This window comes from Danio aesculapii, chromosome 8 (assembly GCF_903798145.1).
Source record: "Danio aesculapii chromosome 8, fDanAes4.1, whole genome shotgun sequence".
In the NCBI taxonomy this organism is placed as follows: domain Eukaryota; kingdom Metazoa; phylum Chordata; class Actinopteri; order Cypriniformes; family Danionidae; genus Danio; species Danio aesculapii.
The window spans coordinates 38,181,462-38,190,086 of record NC_079442.1 but is presented as its reverse complement, the minus strand read 5'-3'; positions in this window follow the sequence as shown (position 1 = coordinate 38,190,086).

Here is an 8,625-nt window from a genome sequence, read left to right as displayed (position 1 = left end):
TGCAGTTTAATAGTTTTTTGCAAAAATAAAGGACAGAATATGTGTGCAGTTAACATTAACAAGGTCATAGTCAGATATATTTAAAATAAATAAGATTAAGCCTTTAAATCTAGCAAATATTGTTGTGTTGCTTTTGACCCCCGTGTGTTACTTTCGTCCCTGCAGATGGGGTCAAAAGTAACAATGCAACTTTTATTTAAAGTTATGTTGGTTGTGTTTTACAATGATACAAAATACCACCTGATTTTGATAGACTACTATTGTGAGTTAGTTTAAACCACACTGAACTGAGCTAAACTGAACTGAACCTAAACACTAAAAACTGAACTGCACTGTTCCAATTTACTTTGACCTTTTATGTGAAGCTGCTTGGACACAATCTACATTGTAAAAGCGCTATACAAATAAAGGTGAATTGAATTGAATAATTGCCAAAGCATAAATATATTTCTGCTAAACAAATTATCTTTTAAAATTGTTTAAAAAATGTTACCTTCATCCCCACTCTTCCCTCCTTATTATTTACTAATTTATTTACTTACTTGCTTTTTTTACTATATGCACATATTTTCTGCTTTTCTAAAGGGCTACTAAATTATATATACAGTCTGTAATTTTGCATAGACGTTTTAATAAAAAAAACACACACAGCCAGTTGGTAATCCTGTAGAATGCCAACAAATATTCCACATGGATGAGCTGAAAAGTTCTTGGATTGAGCATTTCTCAATCTTGAAAGCACTGATTAAGAATGTCAATCCATTATGTGACGGTAGCATGTGACTGGACATCGGCGCTGAACTGTCAGATTTTGGGATAAGAGAGAAGAGACAACCCAGACTCAGTGACATCATTGTTCTGAGTTAATCACTCCAGAATGACATATGTGGGAGATCTCACAAGTCAAGAGCACACGCAGCGCTGATTTACGGCGACTTTGCATGTGCACATGTGCATGCGTATGTGTGTGGCGACCAGAAGTGAGATTGTTACGCATGTGACCTGCATGACTTCGTGTTTATGCCAGAAGATATATATGCTGTGACAGATGAAGACAAGAACACCCTTTGAGATGATAGTGCAGGAATTTGTGAACGCGTTGTCAAATATGATTGATTGGTAGATTGTGTGTGAGATGCTTATTGACGGGGAAATTCTTGCTGGTTTAGCTGAAAAGCCTGATAGGACTTGCTTTGATGGACTTTTAGCTTGTTTTGTCATTGTTTTCTGCGTTTCCTTCTGTTGTTTCAGTAATCTATTTGGTTACTAATTGTTTGATTCATTTGACACACCTGTTTTAGTGTATTGGCCGGTGCTGCTTGTGATTTGAACATACTGTTTTGTTGTTTCGATTGTAAATTATGCTCTTTTTTCTTCTTTATTTTAAAGGTGCCATGGAGTGCATTGATTCAATGTTACATTGTTCTTTGATTTATACACTAAAAAATGTTGGGTTCCACACAATTCCATCATGTTGTCCTAACACAAATCGATATTTGGAGCAAATATTATTGGACATGAATATTAATGAGCTCTGTTCTGAAACTCTCACACAAGTGCCTGATGCTTACACACACTCACACACAGAGCATGATTTACTCTGAAGTACACACATGCAAAATAATTATACTTCGGTTTTCAAAAAAATATTTTAAAGAGCCCCTAATTATGCATTATAAAAGGTCATATTTCGTTTTTGGGGGTCTTATATAATGCATTTATTTTTACCTAATTATCCCAACTATTTCCATATGACTCGTTCAGCAATTCATTTGTTCCCAAACCCCTCCTCTGTGTGAGGCTAACCTGCGCTGATTGGTCCGATGACCTAGTCTGTTGTGATTGGTCGACTGCGTTCAGTGCGAGACAGAGAGAAACGCCCATCACCGCTATGAAGTAGCACACAGAGTTTGTGAGAGCCCAATGCAGGAATGCAATAATGCAATGTAGTTAAACACCAGCATATTACTCTACTCTTAACACCGACCCCAAGTAAAAACAACGACACACATTCAATATTAATCCACACAGTGGCAAAAGTTAAACTATTTAGAAAATTGACCAGGCTGTGTGAGGAAGAGCTGATGGTGGCCATAGCAAAGGCAAACAGCAGAGGATCGCGAGTTTAGGAACGCATTTAAATCAGTAAAGGAAGAAGCACACGTCATGTTTTTTAACGTGGTTTTGGATGCAATATGTGAATAGCCCATAAAGATTTAATCTAAGAGATGCAGTACAGCACTGATCTATAATAGATAAGTGATTATAAGCCACGTGTGGCGATTACAATTACCACACACAATTAAACACATATTTTGCAAACTACAGAAACAAGGAACAATTTTAATTACACTTACATATTATGATCCGGAGGAAGAAGAAACTGGTTCATATGAACTGTAACAGTTACTGACAAAGTCCCATACATAAGTAGACTCTGCTGCTCCTTCCTTTAATAGCAAACGGCAGACGAGTCCCACATTGCAGTATACGTTATTGTATTAAAAATCTGAATAATGACAGGAACAAACACAGCTCTAGGTTGGCTACACTGTGATATTGTTGTGAAAATGAACTTTAACCATTGATTCCTCACATCCGAGTCTCCATTTGTCAGTAATCGTCATCTTCACGTCATGATCAGTCCCGTGATCCCCGCGCTCCGCTAGTGTCTGAAGGGAAAGGCGTGTTCACGTTTTACCGGATCTGGAACTACATATTTGGTGATATACCGTATCGAAGTCAATGCGTTCAGGCAGAAGATCCGAACCCAACACGATTCATTTATTCGACTCTGAGTCGACTATTTCATTAAAAAATCAATAGCTTTAAACAGGGTGCACTTTCAGATTTAAACCTCAGCTGGATATTTCCATTCACTTAGTGCTGTGTTTCACACTGCATAGAAGGTAATTTTCAAAAACCCATAGTAGGGGCTCCTTAATACATTGTTGCCTCATTACAAACATTCACAGCAAATTTTACAATATTAATTAATTCATTATGCTGCGGTTTAGTATCTATTTTATCAGGGGTCCCCACAGCGGAATGAACCGCCAACTATTCCAGCATATGTTTTACACAGCGGATACCCTTCCAGCCGCAACCCAGTACTGGGAAACACCCATACACTTTCATATTCACACACACACACTCATACACTACGGCCATTTTACTTTCAATCCAATTCACCTATAACACATGTCTTTGGACTGTAGGAGAAACCGGAGCACCCGGAGAAAACCCACGTCAGCACGGGGAGAACATGCAAACTCCACACAGAAATGCCAACTGACCCATCTGGGATGTTAAATTGATTGACCTTTTTTTTCATTGGGATTTCTGGATTTAATTAGGAACTATGGTGTTTGAGACTCATAGCATGTCATTTCTACGTGAACCCTTGTAATTCAGCTATACCTATGCAGTATATACAGATTTTTACTCTATGGCACCTTTAAAGTATTGCTGTGTTTCGACCTGCTGTGTGACGCTTCTCCTTGGTCCTCAACCACCCTGTGTCATCCACAGGGTTGAGATGCATTTCATTTTAGCTATCAATCAAGATAGTGTGGACATTTTGTCAGTTGGAGTGAAGCGTGTGAACAGATGTTTAGTACAAAATGTTTCTGTCCTGCTAGCCCTCTCTATCTCGTGTTAATGCTACCAATAGTGGGGAGTTGTAGAGGAGGCAGGCACCAGTCTCTCCCCATCCACCCCTCCTAATCTCTGCTTGAACCACCCTGCAAACGCTCACCTAATATATATCTAAAGAATTTAAGTGGAATAAAATCACATTTCTAATAAAAATACAGTCAGTCATGATCAAATATGCTTGTATTAGATTTTCTGCACATTCTTAAAAGGTCCTAAAGGGTCTTCTACCGAAAGAGTCCATATTAATACCCTCCACATTAGTTCAATATAACTTTATCTTTTGAAAAGGTACTTCCACTGGTTTTGAAATAAACAAGTAGTATGCAAAGAAAATCTCAATATTTTGTCATGGTTCTTTTTTACAGACTGTGATAAAACAATTCCACGGTTTTATTTTTTTTCTGATCTTCATTGAAATATTTAACATTTTATCTTCATTTATAATGCTAACTCTGTGTAGTTTACTTTGGCAGTAAATTATGGAATGATTGAGACATTATTCTTTCTTCTGACCAAAATTATAATTTTTTCTGTATTCATTTTGCAAATCTGCAATTTTGTGGATTGCTTTTGCTCTTTTAGTGTAGATGATCATATGGTCAAATCATAGACTTAATAAATGCTTAGATCTTAAATTCATATCGAATGCATTCAAAGAGCCACAAATGCTAACCCAAAGCCACCACCTGTAAAAATGGCCAAAAAAGCTGTCAAAACACAATATACCAGCCTTGATTCTAACATAAACACTAAAACCTCAGCAGCCGGGTTTTCATCTAAACCTGAAGCAATTTTTTTTAAAGTTACAAAATCCCAATCTAGGTGCATTTCCATCAAGTTGTTAGAGCAGCTGACTGTAGTATTGTAACCAACAGTAAACTAGGCAAGCATAATGGAGTCATGTGGGTGTAATGTTCACTACATCAGGGTTTAGTCTGCAAATGTGCTTACATCTCCAATTAATCAAAATAACCATTTAGAGGTCCAAACCCCCTGTGTTCGCGTGAGTTTCCTCCGAGTGCTCCGGTTTCCCCCAGTGAATTGGGTAAGCTAAACTGTTCATTGTGTGTGTGTGTATATGAGAGTGTATGGGTGTTTGCCAGTGATGGGTTGTGGCTGGAAGAGCATTGCTGTGTAAAACATATGCTGGATAAGTTGGCGGTTCATTCTGAGGTGTCGACCCCAGATTAATAAAGGGACTAAGCCAAAAAGAATATGAATGAATCAATGTCCAAAATCACCTTAGGCGAGAGTAAAAACTTTTTTTCCAAATTGAGGGATTTTCCCTAAAAATGTGCTTATGAAGACTTCCACTGATGCTGAATTTCAAATCAAGAAACCTATAAACAATAACTACAATAGAGCTGTCAAAAAATCTAAGCAGAAAGCAGAAATATTCCTCAAATGTGTAAAAAATACAAATAAATTTTTAAAAAAGCGGTCTTTGTCAAGCGGCACGTGAGACATGATGATAAGTAAAGTTGTTTGTTTTTGTTGACTTATGCTGCATATCAGTCAGCTAAGGAATTCTGAGTTTTCCTATACTTGCTACTTGGAAATAACATCAAGAAGTTGCTAGAAGTCTTGGTTGCCAGGTTGTTCTGAGTGGTTGCTAAGGCATTGCTAGGGTGTTCTGAGTGGTTGCTAAGGTGTTGCTAGGGTGTTCTAGGTGGTCGCTAAGGTGTTGCTATGAGGTTGCTAAAGTGTTCTCAGTGGTTGTTAAGACATTGCTTGGCGGTTGGTAAGGTGTTCTGAGTGGTTACTATAGCATTGCTAAGCAGTTGCTAGGGTGTTCTCAGTGGTTGCTAAGGTGTTGGTAGGCGGTTGCTAAGGTGTTCTGAGTGGTTACTAAAGCATTGCTAGGCGGTTGCTAGGGTGTCCTAGGTGGTTGCTAAGAGCATAACCTAAAGCATGTATGACAGTCTGGCGGAAAGTCATGAGGTCGCAAAGTTTGGTCCAATGTTAAGTCAATGGCACTTTTTTTGAATTTTCCAGGTCAGTTTTCAGAAAGCCGCAAGTCTAATCAGTTGGAAAAGATATAGCAACTTAATTCAGTATAGTTTGGAGATTTAGGGTTAGTTTGCTGGTTGTGCTATGAACGGTCTAGGAGGTGAGGCATATAGAAATTAGTCTCAGAAGAAGAAGACGGAAGAATAATATGCTTATGTAGTATAACAGTATTTTGACTTTCTCAAGCCACCATAATTAGAATTGTGCTTATAATTAAGTTTCAGCCATATAGACAGTGCTAAACTACAAAATATAAAATACTAAAGTATCTTTCCACTTCTGTCTGAAGTTAACATTTAATTATCTGGTGATTCTCTCTTCTATTCTGCCCCTGTGTTCCTCAAAATGCTCTGCATCATAGTCACTGCCTGGGGAGGAGGACAGTCTTCCCTGATTCACAGCATACCGGCCATGCCTGAAGTCCTGAGCTCATGCCGCAGTTTGGCTAATAACATTCCCTGGCAAGGCTTGACTCATCATTACAGACAGTCTGCCAGATACTTTTGCCATTACAGCTGTTTGGGATACAGTAAACAGTTACTAGAGACCTCCTTTTATCAAGGTGTTGAGAGAGATCTTGTTTATAGCAATCTGTAGAGATCATATTTAATATTAAATGAAAGCATTTAATATAGATGTTTATAGCACCTCAGTTCAACATTATGACATGCACAATATGCTTTCAGTTATGCATTAATGGTTTGTGGAGATACGTTTATGTTGTTGCAATGCTGGGGTTTATGTGTATATCATACATACATTGCAGAGATTGAAAACATACAATGTAACTTGAGAAATGCACACCAGGTCAGAGGTCAAGTGAAACGTTCTAACTCCAAAGTTCATTCAGAGTTCTGTCTCCTCCTCAAACAGAGTTTTTAAGGACAGCTGTGGGAAACTCATAGAAACAGCAAACACGTTGTGCCCGCAGCCCATTTAAACCACGGTATTGATTTGTTTCCTCAAAGTTAAACGGAGCGGGTCCATCAATATCTCAAATTGGATTTAAACTTGGAAAATGAATAGGCAGTCAAGTCATTATGCTTCTAAATTAAACAGAAAACAAAAGAAAGCTCTTTGTTGAGTTTTATTAGTTTTATTGTCTTTTAATGTTCTATCGATCAGCTCTTTTAATTAATCAAGAGTTGACAAAAAAGCAAATGATTCATTGTGTTCTTTAGAATGGATTCACATTTTAGTTTAAAGGGTTAGTTCACCCAAAAATGAAAATTCTGCTATTAATTATTCACTCTCATGTCGTTCTAATCCCCTGAGATCTTCTTTCATTTTCAGAGCACAAATGAAGATATTTAGACTAAATCTGAGAGCAATGGTCCAGAGATGTTCAAAGTCCAGAAAAGGAACCAAAAACATTGTCAAATCACTTCAGTGGTTCAACTGTAATCATATGAAGCCCCAAGATCATTTTTGTGTGCCAAACAATTGAATGTTAATCACAAAAGCACCAACATCTAACATAGTGAACATTAGTGGTGTAATGGATCACAAATCTCATGGTTCGGATCACATTATGTTTTTTTTGTCACGGATTGGACCATTTTATTGGATCAGCCAAAAAGGGGAGGAGACACATGTAATTTTCTTTCCATTTATTACAAAAACCGTACTGCAAGAAACTTTTGGTTTTAACAAACATAACTTAGAACCTGTAATTTTACTAAAAATAAAATGAAGAAACAATCAGCTGAATAAATATAAAGTGTAAAATGTTCAGTACTGTGAAAAAATTCACCATTACTACTACTGTTGCTAATAACACTTTGTACAAATCTAACATAATTTGTACAACCCATATTTACTTTTAGTCATATTTTCAATAAATGGTTTATTTATTCACTCATAAAACTTCATGTTTCACTGTTAGATGTGTCATTTTTAAAGAATAATTCAGTGGCATATTTTGATGGCTGGTTGTCGTCACCTATTGGTTAAATAATATAATTGCTGCCTACAACTTTCACTTTTGAGCATCAAGTTAAATGCATTTAACGGTGATTTTAATATTTACCATAAACATCAGTGATTTCATCTAAACTATAAACTGTTAACCCAGTACTTCTATGTTATTTGATTGTTTGTAACTTCATAACTAACTCAAAAGACTAAAGACTGAATCTCTTGATTTTTGCATTTTCAGATTTGAATGCAGCGATTCGAAGGATTAATAAATATATGGAAATCACCATCATTTATAAATTATGTTGCGCGGGTGTTGCGTGAGTAGTGACAGAAAACACCTTTAATAAAACTCACCACATCCCGAAAAACCTACTACGACTTCTTCCGTCATCATTATATTTTACAGGTAAGCCTAAATGCTTTCATAGGTAATTTGAATGACATGAGAGGCATTCTCTCTGTGATCGTTACAAATTTATGATTAATCTACCAGTAAAAAAAATGTATGTGATTCGTTCGAAACATCCACCCTGACGACCTGACAAGGAAAAGAAAATATTGTCGAACAAAGTTGTTTCTACTACTCCTCTTTTTTTGTGCACAAAGATGTTCTTGGAGCTTCGCATGAATGCAGTTGAACCACTGAAGTCACGTGGACTGTTTTGAAAATGTTTTGGTTTCTTTTCTGGACTTTGAATGTCTCTGGAAAACATGAGGGTGAAAGTACATGAGAGTAATTAACAACTGAATTTTTCATTTTTGTGTGAACAAACCCTGCAAGTGAAAATTAAAGAGCCCCTGTTATGGGTTTTTGAAAATGACCTTCCATGCAGTGTGTAACACAGCTCTAAGTGAAGTGAAATATCCAGTTAAGGTTAAACTCTGAAAGTACACCGTGTTTAAAACTATTGATTCATCTATAAAAGAGTCGACTCAGAGTGGTTCGAATGAATCGCTGCTATAACGAGTCTTTAGCCATGTCAGCATGACGTCGATACGGAACTCAAGCTCCGCCCATTTGTTGCGCGCACAAACCCC